This window comes from Topomyia yanbarensis, chromosome 1 (assembly GCF_030247195.1).
Source record: "Topomyia yanbarensis strain Yona2022 chromosome 1, ASM3024719v1, whole genome shotgun sequence".
Lineage (NCBI taxonomy): Eukaryota > Metazoa > Arthropoda > Insecta > Diptera > Culicidae > Topomyia > Topomyia yanbarensis.
In genome coordinates, this window is record NC_080670.1 from 53,597,355 (window position 1) to 53,621,203 (window position 23,849).

Here is a 23,849-nt window from a genome sequence, read left to right on the forward strand (position 1 = left end):
CCTCAAAATTTTATACAACATTGTTGAACTTATTTTCGACAAATTCCGAAAATTGATTAATTCCATGCAGTATGATATGAAAAGATATGAGCGTTCCAAACCTTACACGACTTTCATCCCGAAATTTTGAAAAGGGCCCGTATATTGAATGATAAGTCGTTAGCCACAACGAAAACGGAACAGCACTTCATAGTATAATGGGTTCCGCCGCGGTACAATTTTCGAAAAAGTACACTTTTATTGGCTTACTTTGGGGTCCTAGAAATAATGTCACTGTTGAGTTACTTAGTACTTTGGAATGGACATGGCTCCAGAATATAACTTTTTCATATAGCATTATCTTCGATTAGGACGCTTAACATTAAATACCGTTGTTGTCATATGATATAGCATGCTTTGTAGTATAGATCGCAAAAAATGGCAAATACAATATTTTTACGTCTTGCAATATTTACTCATAAAAGAGTTTATTTTTAGTAAAAAGTATATATAACTTTCTAACGAGAGATGCTAGAGGTTCGGTACATTGAGACAAAATGCTCTCCTTCAAAATATCTGAAAGTTTTTCTTACGTGATCCTTATGAAAAATTAAAACTGCAAAAGTTATATAAAGAAAACCGTTTGTTAAGAAACATCCTATTTTTTGGTAAATTTCTTGTAAAATGGAAAATACACGACATGCTGCTATATTACCAAAATGTTGGTGGTTTTAATTCAATCGTTGAGCAATACCGTCTTGCAGTCTCCGACAAGAGTTTTGACATCATTGTCTTCGTCGAAACATGGTTGAACGATGACACGCTTTCCAGTCAGGTGTTCGGTACTGAATACGAGGTGTTTCGCTGTGACAGGAGCCCTAGCAACAGCCGAAAATCCACCGGAGGCGGCGTATTAGTAGCAGTTAAAACCAGCTTGAAGGCAAGAATCGTCGAGAACACTTCTTGGGTTTGTCTAGAGCAGGTTTGGACAATTATCGAGCTTGGCGACCGTAAGTTGTACTTGTGTGCTTTGTATGTTCCACCCGACCGCGCTCGTGATACCGAATACGTTGAAGCACACTGCAGCTCAGTTTTTACTATCCTCGAAGATGCTAACGCTGTTGATGAGATCATGGTACTAGAAGATTTTAATCTTCCGGCCATTTCATGGAAATCTTCCCCTAATGGATTTCTTTATCCGGACTCGGACCATTCCGTTCTCCATCCATGTGCAGTGAGGCTACTTGACAGCTATAGCTCAGCCACGTTACTACAAATCAATCCTATTGCCAATGAGAATAGCCGCCATCTCGATCTTTGTTTTGTCAGCGATCAGGTTTCCGCCACATCAATAGTGACGGCTCCCCCTCCCCTAGTAAAACCAGTAGCACATCATCCTCCACTGATCGCCACGATTGATAGCTCTGTGGTGCATGACTTCGATATATTACCGCTTTATGTCTCCTACAATTTCCGTAAAGCTGATCATCGCAGTATCGCAGATCTTCTTTCCACCATCGATTGGGAAAATATTCTGGACCCCGAAGATGTTGAAACCGCAGTTCAAACCTTTTCTAACGTTCTGGTGTATGCTATTGACAGGCACGTTCCAAAGAAAGTTCACCATCGACAAACCGGCCCTCCGTGGCAAACGAGTACACTGCGACGGCTGAAGTCTATAAAGAGAGCTGCCCTGCGGAGGTTTACCAAGTATCGCACAATATCACTCAGAGACTATTACGTCAGTCTCAACCATGCATACAAACGGGCCAGTCAACGCTGTTTCTATCGATATCAGCAAAATATTCAGCGTAATCTCAAGTCGCATCCTAAACGTTTCTGGAAATATGTGAACGAGCAGCGCAAGGAATCAGGCCTGCCGTCGTCTATGACTTTCAATGGGAATATAGCTACCACATCTCGAGACATATGTGCACTTTTTTCGGAAAAATTCGCGAATGTATTCACAGATGAGGCACTAACTATTGAGCAAATCGAACTCGCCGCTAGCAGAGCTCCACTTGTAGGCCAAGCTTTGGGTGCTATCGATGTCGATGCAACGATGATTACCAGAGCTTCCTCTCGGCTTAAGTCATCTTTCAATCCGGGACCCGACGGGTTCCCCTCCGTTATCCTGAAAAGGCACATTGAAGCTTTGATTATTCCGCTTCTTCATTATTTTGGAGCATCTATTGCTAGAGGAGTTTTCCCGTCTTGCTGGAAATACGCGAACATGTTCCCTGTCCACAAGAAGGGTAATAAGCGAGACGTCAATAACTACCGTGGAATAACTTCATTGAGCGCAGTTTCAAAGTTGTTCGAGCTGGTGATTATGGAACCTCTTCAAGCTCATTGTAAGCAGTACCTAAGTGACGATCAACACGGCTTCACGTCCGGGCGGTCAACAGCGTCTAACCTGCTGTGTTTAACATCCTACATAACAGAGAGTATGGAACATCGTGCTCAAACCGACGTTGTTTACACCGACTTATCTGCCGCTTTCGATAAGATAAGTCACGATATCGCAATCGCAAAAATGGAGAGATTTGGAATAAATGGTAGTGTTTTGCAGTTGTTTCGATCCTACCTCACAGACCGAGAGATAGCGGTTGTCATAGAAGATTGTCAGGCCCCCACCTTCATTTCTACGTCAGGAATACCTCAAGGAAGCCACTTGGGACCGTTGATGTTTCTGCTATACTTCAATGATGCACATCTAGTTCTGAAGACTCCACGATTGTCCTTCGCAGATGACCTCAAGATATTCCGCCTAATTCGGTCAATTGAAGATTGCAGATTTCTCCAACAGCAGCTTGATGTCTTTGCTGATTGGTGTAACACGAACCGCATGTACGTGAGCCCGAAGAAGTGTTCGGTAATATCGTTTTCACGGAAAAAAAATTCGATTCATTTTAACTACCGTCTACTAGAAACAGACATTGAACGCGTCAGTCACGTTAAAGATCTGGGAGTGATTCTGGATCCTCAACTTACGTTTAAACGGTACGTCTCCTATGCAGTTGGTAAAGCATCTCGAGCACTGGGATGCATCTTCAGAATAGCCAAAAATTTTACGGATATCTATTGTCTCAAATCGCTCTACTGTTCTTTATCGCGATCAATTCTAGAATATTGCTCTGAAGTTTGGAGTCCAAACTACAATAATGGCGTTGAGAGAATAGAGTCCGTTCAGCGTCGCTTTTTACGTTTCGCGCTTCGTAGATTGCCGTGGAGAGATCCTTCCCGACTACCTCGCTATGAAAACCGGTGTTAGCTAATTCAACTTGAGCCCCTACATATTCGAAGGAATACTGCAAGAGCCTTGTTCATCGCTGACACTCTGCAAGGTCGTATAGATGCCCCAGCTATTCTGGAACAAATCAACATAAACGTCGCTCCTCGAACACTACGCAACAACATTATGCTCAGATTACCATTCCGACGCACTTACTATAGTATGTATGGAGCCATCACTGGTCTGCAACGAATTTTTAACCAGGCAGCTACGGCATTTGATTTCAACATTTCTCGGCAAAATCTGCGTATACGTTTTTCCAGACTATTTAATCAATCAGCTAACAACATTTGACCTTTTTATTTATTTTTAATCATTGTTTGACTATTGTTTTTGTGTACTTGATTGATAGAAATTAGACTAGTATTTAAGTCAACATCATTGGGGCTTTTATATGCCTGTTGATGTATTGAACAAATAAACAAATAAACAAATAGACATAGAGTTCCAGTGTCTTCGACCAAGTTTTTTAAAATTTTATTTTCTACAAAGCTCTATCTCGAGCCATTTAAAAGTTAATTTTAAGATTTAAAAAAATAGAACAACCCATATTAAAACGCTAGGTTCTATTATTCAAAAGATATAAGAACTTATAATATCAAAAATAGAATTTTTGTAATCAACTTTATGAACTTTTAGAAAACGTATTCGTGATTTTTTGCTCAATTATAACTCTAGTAATGACCTTAGTTATACTTTTAAAAGAATTATTATTTGTTTGCCCCAATGAGTGATATTGTTATTGTTGGCGAAAAAGTGCTCATAACTCATCAGCAAAAATAGTTAGATATAATAGTTGCCATGAAACAAATTATTTTCCTTAAAACAATCTTAAAGTTGTCTGTAGACAACTTCACTTTTAAATCAATACCGCAAAAGTTATTTGACTAAAACAGTTTTTCTGATAAACACTAAGAAACACCCTAACCTTCAATTTTAAAATAAAAGTAAAAGTTGTTAAATGAAAAGTATGATAGGTAAAGCTCACATGTCTTCAGCAAACTTTTCCAAGATTTGTCGTTCTACAACTTCGTTGAAGGTTATTTGGCTCTAGCTGGAATAATTAAAAAGTTATTTTTTTGATCTTGGAACAATTACCCTATCTGTTTTTTTTTAACAAAAGGAAGAAACCCACAAACTACGAAAACTTCTCCAAAGACCTATTAAGGCTAAGTTGTTTAGATTTAGAAAAATCTCAAAATTCTTGCTAAATTTACATTCTGGACCACTGTGGAATAGTAATCCTTATTTCTATGACCTCACATGGACTACAATTCCAAAGTATTGATTTGAATTGTTCAGTTTGGAAGCTTTGTGTGGTATCAGATACGACGAAAAATTGACCATCGGGTCTTCAAATGGGCGTAGTATCCTTTGCCTACTACCAAAATATCAGTCCTGTTCTCGTATAACCAATATCATTTGAATTGGGTTCGCAGCACATGGCACGCCTTGAGGCGACCAACGAGCACCGACGACAACAACATACACTATATTCCTCCGGCGATAGCGAGCAACATGCGCGATGAACCGCATAAAATACCCAGCCGTCGAGACGATCCACCCATTCTAGAAGATCTGCAAAAGCAAAATTCAAATATCTGGTGATTTGGTGATCTGTGGTGGGCAGGTAACCCAATTGGCATGCACGCTTTGCTTATTTGCAAAAAAGGAGGATGCTGAATATAATAGAAGCACAGCGCGAATTGGATTGTAGCCTACTTAGGTATTTATCCCAGGCTGACAATATTCTAGCACAATATAGTACCTAAGCCCTGTAGTCCGCGTAAGAAAACAGAATATATTTCGAGCAGCCTATTTCTAAGTTATAAGTGAGGCTAGATTTGATGAAAAAGTCACTAATTGACATTCGAATGACACTATTAGTTTTCACCTATCACCAAATTATCAGCCCTGTAATCGTGCAACCAATGCCAGTGTAACTGGATTCACAGCGCATTGTGTACGCTTCTTCTGCGAGAGGTAATAAACGAGCACTATACACGACATCTCTGGGACAAGAGCGCTCTTAAAGTTAGTCAACAGTTAGTTAAAAACATTAAAAATGCTATATAAATGAATGCAACAGGAGAAATATAAATGGGGTTTTGAAGAAATTTAAGAATACAGGTTTTATCATAGCATGATAGTCTTAAGAAAACTTTGTAACATGTTATGTATAATAAAAGAATCTCTGCACAAGAAATAGGAGTAAAAATTCGAAAAAAAATAGAAAACATTCAAAAGGTGTATTAAAAGATATTCATACTCTATGCTGTTTGCACCACTAAGCGGCCTAAATTCTATTTTTACAACGAGACACGAAAGCCTTTGAAATACTATATAGCTTCGCATAACATCAGATTGCACTATCTCTTGCCATTGTATGGATAGGAGTATTACCTTGAATTAATTTTGATCACTGGCGCCACCATGCGATAGAATTCTGCATTATTCAAATCAGAAAAGAAAATATTTTTTGCTACTCTACAACTTTGTAGAACATTCAAATGCTCCATCTCTTACCGTTATACAGATAGGAGTATTCCCTTTAAATTGCTTGGCTCACTACAGCCACCTTGCGGAGAAATCCTGAAACTTTCCAGTGAAACCAAAAAGTCCTTTTATTCCTCTACAACTTTGTGGAACATCCTAGCTTTCTATCTCTCATCGTTTCAGAGATATGTGAGTTTTTCCTAACTTTGTCCCACCTTCACTCGTGGTTCACATACATGAGATAAGCGGAGTACGCCCTTTGCGAATGTTAAGCAGCAGTATCCAACTTTAAACGTTAATAACTCTTTAACGGTTGGTTGGATTGTCTTGCAGTCTTCGACAAACTTGTTCAGCATATCTTCAAAAGCTTAACTCCTTCCTAGGTCAGTGATCGGAAGTTTACAGCGACCTCTAGCGGCGATTTTGTGAACTGCGAGTGTTTCCCCATACATTTTGGCCAAAAATCCCATACAAACTTTAAGCTCTTTGGGGGGAGGGGTTAGGTTAACCGATTTCGCGCAAATTTGGACAGTGACATTTTTTCATGATTTGGAACGATTCTAGGGGGTGTAGGTTGCGAATTTTTTTTTTCATATAAATCATTGTCACCCTACTGGGCATTCATCTCGACATCACCCATCTGATGAAGTGATTCGTCATTTTCAAAAGCAAAATGGCTGATCGAGCGAAACAATCAACATTCCCTCAGCTGCAAGTCCTGCACCCTTTCCCTGAACCTGCCAACATACAGAATGTCCTAAGAGTCGACCACTAGCAGGAACTACATGTATCACCACCCATGTGAAGTTATTTATTCACTTATAAGTAGAAACACACATACCAACCAATCAAAGATAACCAATGAGAATGGACTATGCCAGACGAAGGCCACAGGCCCAACGCCAAGCCGTTCCATCTCAACAAAAAATAATTGTGCCCGTCTCGAACTCGTTGAAAGCTTCATTAATTGAGTTGTCCATTGGTTGACAACATCAGCGGTCATCCTGCTCAGACCAAATAATACGTATTTCTCCTGCACATAGACCTTCACAGGTATCAGTTTCTAGCTTATCAAACTAAACAAAGCAAACATATACTTTGCGTAGTGTGCTTATCAGTTTAGCACCACCCAGAGAAAACTTTGCCGTATACCCACTCCTATATCGTCTATGCCATGTGACAAGAGGCCGACTTAACATCGTTCAATGCTTTATTGCAACTTCCTTTTCTTGCTCTTAATTGCGTGTCATTTTAAATTTCCTCAAAAAACAAAATTGAGTAGCCAGATGCTCAAAAATTAAAGAGGGTTATCAAAATTACCGGTATTGGCGGGTTACCGTCAAAATCATACTGAATTTTTGTCCATGGTTCAAAGTATAACGTTACAATATGAAAGGTTTGGACCCTTTTTTTAAAGACTTTAAAATATATTCATTCATTTGTCAGATATTAAGGCGCAAAGTCGACACATTTTATCAATGGGCGTCACGGATTGATAGAAAACAGCTTGATCGATTTTTAATGAGACTTATATCATATTAAGTTTTAAGGTAGTTTTAAGCACAGTAACACACAGAGGACCCGGTGACCAAGTATGATGGGATAACAAAGGTTTGAGCTAATTAGCTACATGCGTAATACTGTCTGAGAAGATAGATCTAACACATCTCTCCTTCCAGATCATGAAAATGTTAGCCATCTGATTGAGTAAAATGTGTCAAATCTATAGCTATACTTTCTTGAAATTAGCTAGCACTTTTTTTTGTAATGCTTCATGCCGCAGTCTTAACTTTCCTCAAAATATAAAGGAAATCGAAGGCAAGTTCCACGTTGACGCTAAAAATTGTCTAAAACTTAAAAACTCAACGTTTTGTCAATGAGTCGTGTAATACATGACCTGTGTTAAGCCAAAGAGGACCAAGCGCCATTTTGAGGTACTTTATCTAAAATCGCTTTAGCATCCAATGTAACACCAGGAACTCTAATATCTATTATGTTTTGGGAGCTCAAATAGCAAACGAAAGCAAGCAAGTGTTCTTTGACTTTCTACGTAAATGGCAAGTTATCGAAAAATGAATTTTGGTACGAAAAATACACGAAAAAAATTATGGCGTTTAGCTCGGTTTGGCTTAACGCAGGCCACATAAGTAAATAACATGTAAGGGGCCGTACACAAATAACGTAGCTTTTTTACATCGATTTTCGACCCCTCCCTTCTCCTTCGTATCACTTTGTCACAAAATTCTAACCTCCCGCTTGTAAAAAGTGTAATAATGACCACCCCTTCCCTAGCAAAACTTCTGAGGCTGAAAAAAATGAATGTTTTAAAATTCATTCAAAAAATGTTCCTACAAAATGTTTGACGGCTTTTATCTACATTTTCATTATAACAGCAAATTGTGTTCCAAATTAGTCACATAATAATAAGAAAAGGTTGTGAGGCTATATCTAGGGACTAAAGAAAAATATTTTAAGAGCTTTGGTTTATTGAAAAGAAAGAAAAATATATGTCCCGATTTCGTCAGTGTCCCCGTTTTATTAGCTCAAAATTCACCAAAGGGCTGATAAAAAAAGGGTCTTCACTGTATTGATACTTGTGCAAAATATCCATTATCTAATTGGAAAACTAAAACCACACAGGTAAAGATTTTGCAAAGTTTTGTGACGGTTCCATAGATTTTCGGATCCCTATTCGACGTTTACTGGAATGTACTCACCGCCCGAAATTAACTCATAATACATAATTCAAATTCAACAACATAACATGAATTTGAAGTAAATATACCATCATCATCTTTGAACAATATTTTCTTCAACCCTCATTTTTCCCAAATTCTCGCAGCTGGTCAACGAACTCCACATCGGCGAAAATATAATCAAAGCATTATTCCAACAAGAATGATTATGATGGTTGAATCCAGATGATGAGAAAAAGTGCTTCGCGTCCCAACAAATAACTTCCAAGGGGCGCTATTTCCGTTTTATTCTTGCTTTTCTGGTAAGCTGCAGTTCCAGTGAAATTTTCCTCTAGCAATTTGCTAGTAGTACATAGATGCAGTTTTCCTCAGCAATGGTGTTCCGAAAGAATTTCTCGCCATTCCGACAATAATGCCCGAGGGGGGGGGAACTCTTTTTCCTATAAGGATTATGCTGAAACAATTCGACACTAACCTGACCTGCTGGTCGCATAACTTAGCCGTAGTTAGGAGCAAAGCAAAACAATCCTTGCATTCACATAATCCACAATTTGATCTGGTTCGCTCACTCGAGTGCAGCGGATGATGGCACTTCCATTTTAGCTCGCAACATCCAGAAAATCGCACCACCATTCACCGTCACAAACTTCCAAAATGTATCCAAATTTCAAAATCAATTTCCGCTAGCACACTCCACTGTTAACACTCAAATGATAATTATGCTTCCTTTTAAAATCATGCCAGTTCAGATAACTTGAAAATTATTGTATATTTTCACCCGACGAAAAGTCGCAAATTTACTCCACTCGCAGTCAAAATAATACACACACCGCGGACACTCGAAAGCAGCGATAGAAGAGAAAAAAAAACGCGTCCGAACTGCAGCGCACCGACTCTGGGTTTGCTGTGCTGTTTTGGCACGGGCAAATGCAGAGGCTTTCTCGTCGGTCGCAGTGAAGCGAAAATTCAGAGCAACATCACCACTACCACCACCCAGCAGCATCGACACTGCACAAACAATGATCGACCAAGAAGGGGAAGGGAGGCCTCTTACCGGAGCAAAAAAATATCAACCGAACCAAATCAAACTCCGGCTCCGGCTGCTGCACACTAGTTTCCAGCACACCAACACTGTCAGCATGGACCGAAATTTCTTTTGGAGCACACCGAACACACGCAACTTTTGCAAACGAAACAGAAATCTCTCAAATGTGTTGGTGTGCGGGAATTTGTTTACTAAAACGCAACGCACAATAAATGTCAGATTGACAGCTTAATTGAGCAAGTTGCACAATCAATGACAGTGAAAGCGACGCGTTCGTTGAACGTCACTTTCAAACGCCTTGCGTTGTGGGGGGTTTGTAAGAATTTTAGCCAAACATTTGAAAAAGGCCTATCTGCAAAATGTAAACAATGAGGAAATTGCAAAAAAAGGTTTTGTCAAAATTAATTCATTATAATCCTATTTTGAAACTTGATACTATTTTATTTCGTATGTTTGCGGATATCGTTTCTACTTGAATACTTCACACAAAAAATACTTCTCAGGTCTGATATTACGCCGAAAGTTAGAGTGAAGTCTTATTCGGGACCAGAATGGCCCTACCCTAAAAACATCCTATGATTCAAGAGCCAAACGACCTGTTCAGGGTATCATGCAAACAATATGTGGAATCATTGCACTATATGGGTTAATGTTCGTGTATAGTTTTTGTTAATTAGGGTATACAACATCGAAAAATCAGATCGGCCCTGTGTGTAAATTATGGAAAAGCTGGGCTTAGAACAGTTGTAGTTTAGATTAATTAATCGAATAGCTGCTTTTATAAGCCTTTTACAGTTATAATTCAATGATCCTTTTAAAATGAGTGCATTGCTAGTTAGACCCTTTTCAACTAGCTAGGCCTTTTCGAAATCAGTTAGACCCTTTTATAATCAGTAAGGTCCATTTATAATCAGTTGGGTCATAAAAATTAATTAGGCCCTTTTAGGGACCCTCCATAAATGACGTAGCATTTTTGAGTGATTTTTAACACCCTCCTCCCCCCATCGTAGCATTTCGTCACAAACTTCTAAATACCCCCTGTTAATTACGTAGCTTGACGGTAACGATGTTAGTTATTCCCCTTTAAAAAAGCTACGTAGCATGACATGACCCCCTACTCCCCTGTCGTCACACATCATCACAAAATACAAAACTCCCCTCCCCCATATAATGCTACGTCATTTATGGATGGTCCTTTATAATATTTGATAAAATTGTTATCAAAATTCTTCATAATGAATTGTTGCGTTATGTACGTGTTCGATTAGATATTTTCTAACCGAACATTTTGCAGTTGGGCCCTTTTCAAATGTTTGGTTAGAATTTGAGACAATGCGATATCCTACACTGAAAAAACTAAACACGTTAGCATCATGTGAAAATTATTGAATTATTTCAATCCATAAACACATGAAATGCACACGGTTGCCATTTCAATATCCATTCCAGTGTGCGAAATATGGTTTTCACATGGAATTCATACGAACATTGTCTGAAAAGCACATCAACATCATAAGAAATACTTGACTAAGATTTTCAAAGGAATTACACGTGAATATCACTTCGTTTTACTTATAGCTTTAATTGGCAGAAGAATCGGCAAATTCAATTGTTTTACATGTAGAATTGCATTACATGTTTTAATGCGAAAGTCATGTGGAAAGTTTATACTTTACAGCTCAAAAGCATGGCAATGAATATTCAACGAATAAATATGTCGTATTCACGTGGAATTTGTTTGAATTTAATTTGAAACACCACATGAAATGCGTTTTAATGGATTTCCATGTGAAATTCAACGCGGGAAATCATATATTTTACTTTTTAACATGAGAACGCACATGAAAATGATGTTTAATTGCATATGATTTTATCGTGTCGATTATTTTCAGTGTAGAAAAACTCTTGAAAGAGAACTGCGGAGACTCCATTTTGGATCGATTGGATTCGGGTTTAACTGTTAAAAATCGAATCCAATCAAACACAGCCTATCTCTTTCTGTAGTTTTTCTACGATACAGTCGTGATTCGCTGGTTGGGCCACACCTCTGTCCAACTAACGAATTTGATTCGTTAGTTGGACCGACTGACAGATGTCATAAACTCTCCAAAGGAGACGTTAAGAGTGTAATTGCATCTATTCACATCTCTAATAATTGTCAGATTGATTGTCAAAATAAATTTGACATAAGATTTTAACATTCAGATGCTTTTTAGTTGGACAATGGTCCAACTAGCGGAGGTCCAACTAAAAAGCGGTCCAGTTAAAAAGTGTCCAACCAGCGAATCTCGACTGTATCCCAAAAGCGGCCCTTACACGTTCAATATTTTTTCAATACGAGTATGGACGATATTGCTTTAATACGTCAATCCCATTTGAAATGTACATCGTCAATAAAATTGTTTTCCATTACACGTAAAATAGTTTAGTCAATACTGTCTAGTATTGACAAAAATGTTGTACGTGTAAGGCCCGCTAAAGACATACCCAGATGTGGTGTTGGTAAAGAGAGGCGAAGTTTCAGTAGAGGATTGTAAACTGGTTTTGTATAACTGATTAGTGTGAAAGATACAAAAATCGGTAAAAAAGAATAAAACATCTCTTATTTTTACTGTGGGTACATATTTTAGTGGCTACAGCGACGTTTTAGGCTTGATTTTGTCGCACTCCGATGATGATTCTAACAGACGAACCATGTTGAGGCCAGTAAATCTTGAGCATAATTTTCCTTACTTAAGCATAAACGTCTAGGGAATACAGAAGAATTTAATACCAATTTCGGTTTTTTGAAAAGACACAAAAAGTGTTTCCCAATTTTGTCAATTGCACCATTTTATTAGTATAAAATACGCCAAGGGGTCAATAGGACGGGTTTGCACCGCATTTCAATTATTTTCCCAGTGTAGATTGGTATCATTCACTGCGAGGTATTGTTAGTTACATAACGGAGTATAGCCTGTTAATTTCCAACGCATTAGAAAGCGACCCGAATCTAGTTTCTTGTACAGTGATGAAATAAATTTTTTATCTTCGTATAACAAGCTCTACAAACTGTAAAAAAGTTAGGTTAACCATTTTCGGGTAATGTTCCATCCTATTCGATTCGATTTGTAAACAACGCCTTCTAAAAAAAGCTCGCTTAACTGTCTTTTTATCTTGGATTTTGTTATCATACATACTTTCATTGATGAACGCAAGAGTATTTTCTTACTCATACTCACGACAACCATAAACTTGTTATGATTAGGTTTGCTCTAGTATATGGAAGTTGCTCAAGAGCATAAAATACTTGCTCCATTTTACTCCGGTTTGCTACCAGAAAAAAAGAGAAGAATACAGGAATAATACAGGATCGATTTTTTCTGTTCGCTCCCGAGTACTTCCAGTTTCTCCTGGTACTGGAAAAAAACCTATTTGTTTTTTATTTCGATTATAGAGGTTTAAACCTTAAGGTCATTCGCCTCTTCGGGTTAGAAAAATCTCTTATGAAATTTTTTTAACCCTATGTGCGGGGTCGGGACTCGAACCCAGGTGCGCTGCGTACAAGGCAATCGATTTACCAACTACCCGAGCAAAGTCCAACATCAAAATTACAGCAAATAGACAACATATTTTGATATCAAGCATCAAATTGATATCTTATTTTGATATCAGTTTAAACTTTTTCAGATATGACATCATATTTTGATCTCATTTTGATGTGCTTACATTTTTAGTAAAAAATGTTTGTTTCTATTTCTTTGACAAACATTAAATTGATTACTTATTTTGTTATCAATGAAATATTTCATCATCTCAATTAGTTTTCAATTTGCTTTCACTGATAGCATAAATAGTTTTCTGTTTGATGTCATAGTGCAATTTTTTTGTTTTCGATTTTGGTCTTTTAACCGTTAAAACGACCAAAATGATAACAACCTGAGCAATCATTCCCTACTACATCACAACATCAAGTTTAGTTCTCAATTTGATATCAGACTCCTCGGGTACGCTACGCCCACCCTCTTGAAAAAAGCTATTGTTGGTATTTGTATATAGGTTTACCGTGTTCCATAAACCTGTATAGCGGACCTAAGACGTTCAATATTTTTGTCAATACAAAGTATTGACGTTATTGTTACAATATTTCAATCCCATTTGAAATCCACATCGTCAGTACAACTTTTTGCCATTACACGTACAATATTTTTGCCAATAATCTCAAGTATTGTCAAACATATTGAACGTGTAAGGGTCGCTTATGAGTGTAGAATAACATATTGAAGAAAAAAAATCGTTTTCTTATATTACTGTCCATTGTATAAAGCGAGAGGTCAACAACGTTTTCTTCAGAAGACGGCATGTAATAACAATACAGAGTTCATCAATCAATAGAATTGAAAATGTGACATGAGGTGAATAGGGTTAGGAAGAAAAATATTTTCAGTACTAGGCAATCCACCAAGACATTTGTTTGACGATTCAGCGAGGGGTTTTGTCAACAAGTTTGTTCCTGTGAACAGACTCCGTTCGACGGCAAAGGTTATGCTCAAACGTCATCCAGGCAATGGTTATTCTCAAACGGCATCAACATAGTTAATTGCGCAGAAATATTATTGCATTCTCATTCTGTTCCCGTGAAATATATGCTCAGAAGCTGTTGGTGAAAATAAATGTTTTTCGTTCGTTGCAAGAGTAAACAACCAAGCGTTGTTAACTTTTATTGAAACTAGAAAGTTAAATTAAAAACTCTATATAGAACAAGTTGTCGTCTTTTCTTGTTGCTTTTGTTTTCGTATCAACTCCCACTCTGTTGTGGACACCGCACTACATATGGACAAAATTATCCACTAGAAAGATGTTGTCATGGATTCATTGATACTTCTTCTTCATTCGATTTTAACAGTTCCAAGCATAGATATAAGTTATTCACAAGAAATGTTTAGTTTTACAAAACGACTGTGCGGTGTGTACCGAAAATTAAAAATACATAAATAAACAGATTCAAACTTACTGCACTTACCTTGGTGTGTATCAATCTTCCCTGATGGCTTCGGGGTAAGTTGCTACAAAAACAACATAAGAATACTTTATCCACATAAGATGAGATTAAATTTTGTCTATTTCATCGCAATTTTAAACGGTAATGATTAGGTGTAACGTGTAACAATTTCAAAACCCCATTGAAATCCCTACAAGTCCAACTCTATTTTGATGTAGCTTTGCGTTTCGTTGTTAAATATTGTTGACGGGTCAAGATTTCATTGAAGTTGAAATATGCAAATCCCAAAGATATTTCTAGAAAAATCAACTTCTTTACACAAACTGGACCGTGTATGGTATATGTGGTCGGTGTTAAGTCAGACCGGACCAAGTCGCAAAACATCAAAAAATGAGTTAATGATAGCACTGGATAAAGAATTTCTTCTACAAACTTTTACCAGATTTGAAATATGAAACAATAAATAAGAATTATGGTAAAAATTATTTTCCAATTACAATGTAAAGGATGCTGCGATTCAAACTTTAAACGCGTTTTTCTCGAAATCAATGCACTGTCACTTAGTCCGGTCTGACCTAACACCGACCATGTTATTGTATATTAGGATATTGAATTTTTACGCTAATTTAGTAAAATTCGATCGAACCCCAGCTTTGTTCGATTTTACTATTGAGAATGCTAATCACTTTCGTTCAAAAAAGCACCATAACTTAATGTACCCTTTTCTTTTTCGAAAGTTTAAAAAATAAATTTAAATTGACTTATGCTATTACATTTCTTATATTTTTATTTCGTATTGCGAGATTTTTCACAAAAAATAATTATTCTGAATTGATATGTTAACATATTTTTGTATTTTATTTGGATCTATATTCAATTTCAATATGTTTTCGACCCCAAACTTAATAAACAGTGCAACTAGCGCAGTATTTACGCATTCACTAGATATATTGTTGCAACAAATCCAACTACCAGTATGCGCCGTTCAGACCTTGATTGCTTGAACCTTTTTAGATTATACGAATACAAATATGATTTTGGTTTATAACAGACCTTACGGTTTTGTTGCGTTTTTGATGCATTTTGATTTTCTATTTTATACCTCGTGTGACGCGCGATGTTGAAATGAAACGTAAACAATAATTATTAATGTGTTCTTCCTATAGAAATCTGAGTTCAACGTCTGAGATTCATCCAAGAAATGCTATTGGTGGAACTACATAAAGCTCACACAAAAACGTGACTACGACTTACCTTCCAATATAGGGGTCACTTTGTAAAATTTTGGATGGAACGTAAGGGAGAGCTTTTGAATATAAGTAACTTACAGTGTATTGAACGATTGGAAAAATGTGCACCTATTTTCACACTTAATTTAAATTACCGGGTACAGTAAAATTTTGCTGGGGTTTTGAACAGCAAACCGTTCGGTAATCAATTCAGTGAAACAATTTTGTACCGAACTCTCCGCAATCCGTTCTATCCATACGTCAAAAAACGCTGGTCAGTCAGCAGTTTCCTCTGAAAATGGCGACTTGGCAGATGATTTGCTGTACCTGTTTTGTATGTTTTTGACGAGGTTCGGTAACGTTGGAACATTTTTGCCGAACAATCAGTCAGTATTTTACTGGATAATGTTTATGTACCGAAAAAACAGAAGAGCTGATAAATTCAGTGAAAAATATTGCGGGTTTCAGTAAACTACTCGAAAAATTACTGAAAATCGCTAAAAATTAAATGAAATGTTGTCCCAAAATATTTAGCAAAGGAGCAGAACATTTCAGAATGCTGCTCGATCTTTTTCTTTCCTGAACCACCGTAAAACAAAAATTGGTTAGAAAATGACAGCGTTGTGAAATTGTTAGTGTTAAAGGTCCGAAAAAATTGTTTGTTTATTTGCAATAAAACAAGATTTTGAGAGTATACAACATTTTTCAAACATTGTTTTATGGTGCATTTGATGAGTACTCTATACTAAGAGCTAGAAATGTGTAAGATCACCGTTGCACGGTGTTATCGAACGAGCTGCCATCTCATCTTGTTCTTTCTATCAGGATCCACAAGTGGATGATCTGCTGAATCCAAAGCATAAAAAATGTCCATTCGGTTAAAAATTACAACATACACACAGAAAAAAGATCAGTAAGAATAAACAAATTTTGGTTTTAATTAACAACTTTATCGTTTGATATAGTGACAAACAAGATTCAGGTTTGATTTAATCAACACTGTTGCTTGAAATTACCAACAAATTCATTTGTTGGCTTTTCAATAGTTTCAACAAATATTTCGTTTGAAACAACAAAATCATGATAAGTTTAACCTAACAAACAGGTTCGAAGAAACAAAAAAAAACTTTAGTATTAAACTCAGTGCCAAAGGAGAGAACAACTCAAATTTAGTTGAAATCAAACAATGATTCTGTTGGTTTTTAACTAAGGGAACAGTTCGATCTAACATTTTTTGACATTAAAAATGTCTTACTCCACTATCTGGGGCTAGGTGTCATTCTAAAATCTAAACTATCTCCCATGTAACGAAACTATGTAAGGTTTGCACGCTTATAACTCCGATATTACTAGATGGATTTTAATCATTCATACACCAACCGATTCAGAAACACCTAACTTAAATATTGGTAATAATTTAATATCTCCCCAATAAAAGTAGACTTTTGGAAATTGGTAAAATTAAAAAGTTCACAAAAAACGGGAAAAATACCATTCGTGAGGCAGATTTCTCAGACCTGTGTCTGAGAAATCTGCCTCACGAATGGTATTTTCCCCCCCCCCCCCGTCAAAAGAGGGCAGCTTAGTTGCTCAATGAAACACGAAAAGTCATAAATAGAAGCAACGCATGTCCGTTTAAATCAGTTGTTGCTCTTATCCCACACGAGCAACGTCGTCTCCGGGCGATGCAATAAGCGCTATCGATTTTCGGTAACGTTGGCATTTGCACACACTCGCACCTAAGTGACTAAACCATATACGGTTAGTTTATAAATAGAGGTGACGCGTACCCGTTTGAATCAGTTTTTGTTCTTATGTCGAACGGGTAAGATCATGGCTGCAGCGTCTGGGCACTACAATAAGCGGTAGACGCTATGCATTTTCGGCAGCGGTGGCCGTGTGCGAATTTGTCGGGTACCAGCATGGTGTCACAGAATGATTTGCAAAGTGGGTGGGCGGGGTGGTTTGGATTTAATTCAATACGGTGTGTGCTGCTTAAAGAGCTATCCGCACTACGACGGGACGGGACGGCACGGCACGACGTTTTTAGCTTCGGGTTCGCTCGGGTTGTTGATGTGATGGTGTTGGTAGCACGTCGTGCATCTGGCTAGAAAAATATCGTTGAGAAAGATATTCCTCGAAATGTCGTCGACGGCATTTTTGCCTCGCCGTCGGCTGGAACAAAGAGAGAGCGTGTGAGAGAGGCAAAGCAGGCAAAGTGATACCGCTGCTGGTGTGGGACTGCATGTCGTCCGCATAGCAAGGAAAAAGACGTCGCCGGTCATTTTTGCTTCTCCCCGTGCATGAACAGAGAGGCGTATGCGGGAACCAAAGCAGCCGGTGCGAAAATGTATGCCTGGCGAGCTGTTTTGTTTTTCTTCCGTTTTCACCTATATAATTTATTTTTATGCATGCGTGTGCGTTGTAACTTGTTAATCCATGTTTACGGCGCTTTGTAGCTGCGTAGGGTAAAGAGCCAATTGGTTTTCATGTTTCATATTTCGGTTATATGTTTTTTATCAGTAAGGCATCTGACAACGTGCTTCTGTAGTTATTGCACTGTTCAGCAGCGTAGTATTTTATATAGGAGGGTACACTCAGGTTTTTTACGCGGATTTTGAAATTTACGCGGTTTTCATAAACGTGTTTTTTTTTTAAATTTACGCGGTTTTCATTTACACGGCCAATATCCCCTGCGTGAAAAATCTGAGTGTAATTGCATCGGAAACAATTACATTCCCAGCAGAACTTTTTGTTTTCTAATTTCAAACACTTTTGTTTCGTACTGCACGCAACGGAAAATTTTAAAACAGAACTTACCGTCCCAGCAGCAGTTGAAGCGGGTGTTCTTTTTCGATTCAAATTCAAGCCATGTCTTAAGCGTTACTGGACTTAAAATTGTTTTCCCAGTTTATCCAGTCAGAATATCTGTCCTACCCTATGTATTTAAAACACAGTTCTAATTGCGTTTTAAAGTATACAACAAATAGAACGGTTGGGTATACTAATTTAAATTTTAAAATAAATATGTTTTAAATTATGAAACAAACCGCTGTACTGAAGATATAATTATGTCAGTCCTATTATCACATAAAACACCTATATAACATAAAACGCTGCAGAATTGGTTTAATAATACAATGTTTACACTACAGAGTTATAACACGTTTTAATAATTAGCAACAAGAAAAATGTCACAAAGATAGCATAAAAACCTGTTTTAACTGGTAGTGCGAACGTTGCATAACAATGTAATTTATCAAATAATTTCATTTTTCCACCACTAATCGATCAAGAAATACTTAAACTTAATATTGTTTACTTAAGTTCATTAGTACATTATTGAAAATTTAAATGGAAAATGAAATTTCCTATTTCATGGAGAATCTGTATATTTCCGTTGGCGAGCGTGGGCTTCCTCATCACAGTTTTCAATATGGAACTTTTCTTTTGAATATATTTTCTGGACAGACCAGCCTATTTTTACTAGATGGATCAGCCAAATAATGCCAATCACCTAGTGAGATACTTGATTAATTAATAGATTACCGTTAAAAGACCTTCAATAAATTATGTTTTGATGGGGAGGGTATATAGCAAATTGTAGCATATGAAAACAGGCGAGTGAACAAGAACGTGAGTCGATATGTGTGATAGATAAAATTCATTTGCACGCTCTTGAAAAAAGCTACATTTTTAATGTCACCGTGGTCGTGTCCTGTACACAACCCTTTAATTTTTTTGTTTCAGCAATGTTTCTATTTAAAATGCAAACAGAATTATTTATTGGGCTAAACCAAATACGTCCTTTCGAGAAACGCCCAATTCAGTTTGAAACAGCTATTCGTCAAGTTAGAAATTCAACTAAACGTTTTGTTGTTTCAAATAGGGTGCTTCTGCGTGTAGCTCTATTAAAGGGCGTATTTTTGTTGAACACAACTATTGCACGCGCAACTAAATTTTCTTTTATTCACTCTCCGTTCGTATTGCATGTACATATAAATATTTATCGACAATGAAACTAATGCAACCCTATATCAAAGTATGATTCACCCAAAATGTAGGCTAACCGAATAACAGTTTGCATTGCTGTTTCTAGAGATAAAGCTTTGATTGATCCACCGTAGTACTAGATTGTTCGCCCCGAAAGCTGTATAGAGCGAAAAGCTTTTCTCTAGGTGAGCTTCAGTTCAAATTTTATTTAGCTTCACGCTCTGTGGAGTTCAATTCATTTAACTAATAAGTGTGACTTTTCTACTCTGCAAAAGCTGTGAAGTTTTGACAATAATCATTAAATATCTAGCGGCGTATAGGTATTGGCAGAGTTAAACTAGAAAAAACTCTAGAAAGAGAACTGTGGAGAGAAAAACTGCATTTTTGGCAACGTATGCCCCGGCATTGTATGGCAACACGTCCAATGTTATAAGGATAGGCAATGTTCGATTGGATTCGTCTTTTGACAGCTAAACGCGAATCCAATCGATCCAAGATGGAGTCTCCGCAGTTCTCTTTCTAGAGTTTTTCTAAGTTAAACATAATTGAATCTTTTTTTTATGGCTGAAAATAAACCTGATGCGACTCGTGGTTAATATAAAAAATATTCATTAAATACGTTGAATATCGTACAATAACATTCATTTATCATTATTCGTAGTTATCTAGGCAAATGTTTTCAAACACCGGTAAAGCATATAAAATAACAATTATCATCGCTTACATCGTGCCAGGGCTTACTTTGATGCCTTTGATTCGTTGCTTCACGTTCGCCTCGTGTAATAATCGGAGACGAATGAAAATCTGCATGGATGAATGGGCGGTTTGTTCGCTTGACGTTTCCAGCTGCGTCACTGAAGTGAATACAGTAAAGACCCGTTTTTATCAGCTTCACTGTATTGAAAATGAATGCGGCTGCCCGGATAGAATTTTACAATAGCATTTACCCTACAAACAATCATAAAACAATAAATATTATAGTTATTACTGTTTCAACATTGCTCGATGCCAAGTTCTCACAGTAGATTTACAATAAAATTTCATGTAACACTAAATTTCACTGTTCAGCAAAAAACTGATACAGTGCATTCACATTAAATTATTATTGTAAAGTTACTGTACTGTCACAGTGAAAGTTATGGTTTTGTTACTGTATATTTCTATTCGGGTGAATATGATTTATTTTCGTTCAATGAAGTTGAATATTTGTAACTCTGGGTATTGGGTCGTTTTTAATATTTAAATTTGGAGCGAAGCGAATCGGTTAGGTACGGCGAATTTAGTGGTGAACAAACGTAAGTCCAGAGATATTAAATGCAAGTTTTTCTCTTTAAAACGATGTAACTCAGGATGTGTTCAAATTATATTGAGATTATAAGAAAATAAAGGGTTTTGGTAATTTGTCAAAACGGGGGGTGCTCCCATGGCCCTAGGGGTGATTCAATTGACACACAAATTTGGTTTTTTTTATATATTGGCCCTAGATTAACAATTCCCCCAAATTTGGTTCAAATCCGTGAAGGTCGATTTCAAGTTTGCATCTTTTTTTGATCACTTCGCGTGGAATGACCCATATGTAGTCTTCGGTAAAAGTCAAACTGGCATCCTAAACTATGCGTACAGTCAAACTCAAACAGCCAAAATTAGTTGGTAAACATAATGTGTAGATATTGTCACAAACTGCGGAAAAAAGTAATCACTGTTACCTCTGCCTACTTGCACGCTTAAATTACATTACCTGCCAGTAGACAATTTTAGTCTGTTGTCTTTATTTCTACTGGAAAACAAGGGAGATGGAACGATTATTTAACCCAAAAATTAATGGGATGAAATTAGTTGGCTTTGGGTAATATCTCATTATTTTTGGGTAAAAAAGGACTCACTTTCCTTTCGTTTTTTGTTGGAAGGAGAAGGATGCACAGATTTCAGATTACCCACTACTAGGTAGCGAAGTTCTCGGTGTGCGTCTGAAAACTGCTTTTCAAGCACCGCCATTTTCCACCCACCTCATTCTCACACAAAGGGCGGACAAACGTCCCTCTTAAATCTCATTTCCGATGCGATGTTTCAATCTGTTATGAATGCAAACAAATTTTATCATGACATACGATTCATCCGTATGTCGGTAGAAATGTACGCACCACCGACGACATCAAGGATGAGAAATTGATGAGATACATGTTACAAAAAGTGTTGCACTTAGGGTAATGATCCTGTGCTCAACTTACGTATTTGAGGTGACAGCATTGGCTTCACTGGTCTGGTCAAAATTGTGGCATTCTATGCGAGTTATTGTTGCGCTCAAACACGATGATTTCACCAATTTCGGGCTATTTTTGTTATTATACCGAAGTATAGAAATTGATGCCAATTTATACGCGTTCCATCGACTGAAGGTAGATTAATTTAACCTCTTTACCCTAGTTCTGCATGGTTGTCATATTCATTAGAAATATTCTCTCCATCCTGCTGTTGGTGATGGTATGCTGTGATATCAAAGGTGAATACAGAGCAAAAAATCAACAAATGAATGATATTAGTCGGGAATTCTGCTGTAGCCAAAGTGACCAGCAACTTTTGATGGAAGTCCTTGTGAACAGATGAAGTAAATCACAGATAGTCACGATACCTTTCATGTTCAATTCTTTTCTAGCGCATATGGGAAAATACGATAAAAACGAGTCAATATTTCGGCTTAGTCGAATGAACTTCACTGTTTCGAAAATATTCGATCACATTCAACGTGTCCTAAATATATTCTTGACACTGTCTAAAATAGCATGGATGGGTCTAAAATGAGAAAATTGCATGTCGTAAAGAAATGTCAATTTCAAGTTTATGTTAATTAATAAAACCCCGCTGATAGTTTTCCTCTAAGAGTAGTTGTTTCGGAACAGACCCATGTATAAAATAAAATATTGACTTATACAAAATTTTCAACGGTGACATCCTCTAGGGGACCAACAGTGGTTGATTACCCAGTCAGGAACTGTTTTTGGTTAACGTTTTGATGGAAATTGCGTTCAATTTTCAGTTGAGACACATGGTTTAAGCAAATCTGCAAACTCCAGATCAGAAGCCTGTGACAAGCAGTCGGATATCAGAACTCAGTTGGAGGTCGGAAATTCAAGGCTATAGCGAGTGAAAAATCATAAACCCGAATTCAGACAGCAGAGACTGAAAGTCATAAACTAGATGCCACATACTTAATATTAGAAGCGAGCAGTTTATAATAAAAAATCCATAAATTATTTAACAACCCAATTTGAACATCGACGGACAACTTTAGTTACCGGTGCTACCGAGAAACGTCAAAAGAGATAAACAAACGAAAACGACAGTGGTGTTCTCTATTCTAGAATGACATCATGACTCGATGTTGTTGAATACCTAAAAATCGCATCTCCGCTGAAATCATTCAGTGTCATATTCAAATTTGAAATAACCCCTTTCAAATGTTTCTGCTGTTACCCCGGTTCGCTCCAGCTGGAGGACATGCAGCTCCATCAACTCATCCCCCAGATTTGCTAGCATCGGCTCCTTCCTGTATGCACTTGTGCGAACTGCACCGATCCTGTTTTGTGTTGGATATTCGGGCAACGTAACAGCATCGTGTATTGAGTAATGGCGAAAGTTGGTGGAATATAAAAAAGCACTATAAAGCCATCCATATGAAAAGTCAATTTAAAGCAAATTTATGCAATAATAAAGATAAACATCGAATTTATTTATACCTTTTACATTGATTTATGGAAAGCTAATAACGCGTTTTCAAAATAAATTCCTCGTTGAATGCATTTTCAACAGTGCAGTAGATACGGCAACGTTATGCGGGTACATGTTGGGCACTGATAGCAGCACATGTTTAATGTTAGAACGTTTAATGGAACTTTGTGGGCAAAATTTTAACAAAATCTTTAGTATATCATCTGAGTAGATTTTTGCCTACATGCAGACGCTGATAAATTTTCGGCTGAGCAGCTTTCAGAGATTTTATATGGGCTGATCTAGTATATATGTATGTAAGGTAACGAGCCTGTTTGGGCCCTATTAGGGAGAGGGCCGAACTATTTTTTTGATTTTTTGAAATGAAGCTATATTATCTATAACCATCCTCGGAATTAAGTATCAGTGT

The 23,849-nt window shown here is 37.2% G+C and overlaps 1 protein-coding gene across 1 annotated transcript in view; it reads right to left on the bottom strand.

Annotated features, from left to right (window-relative positions):
* The window catches only part of LOC131677632 (uncharacterized), a 326,970-nt gene extending 317,501 nt beyond the window's left edge, over positions 1-9,469 (bottom strand). The window contains exon 1 of the mRNA XM_058957528.1: positions 8,942-9,469. The gene's annotated coding sequence lies outside the window, so the exon portion shown is untranslated. The remainder of the gene's footprint in view (positions 1-8,941) is intronic.
* Between the last annotated feature and the right edge of the window lie 14,380 nt (positions 9,470-23,849).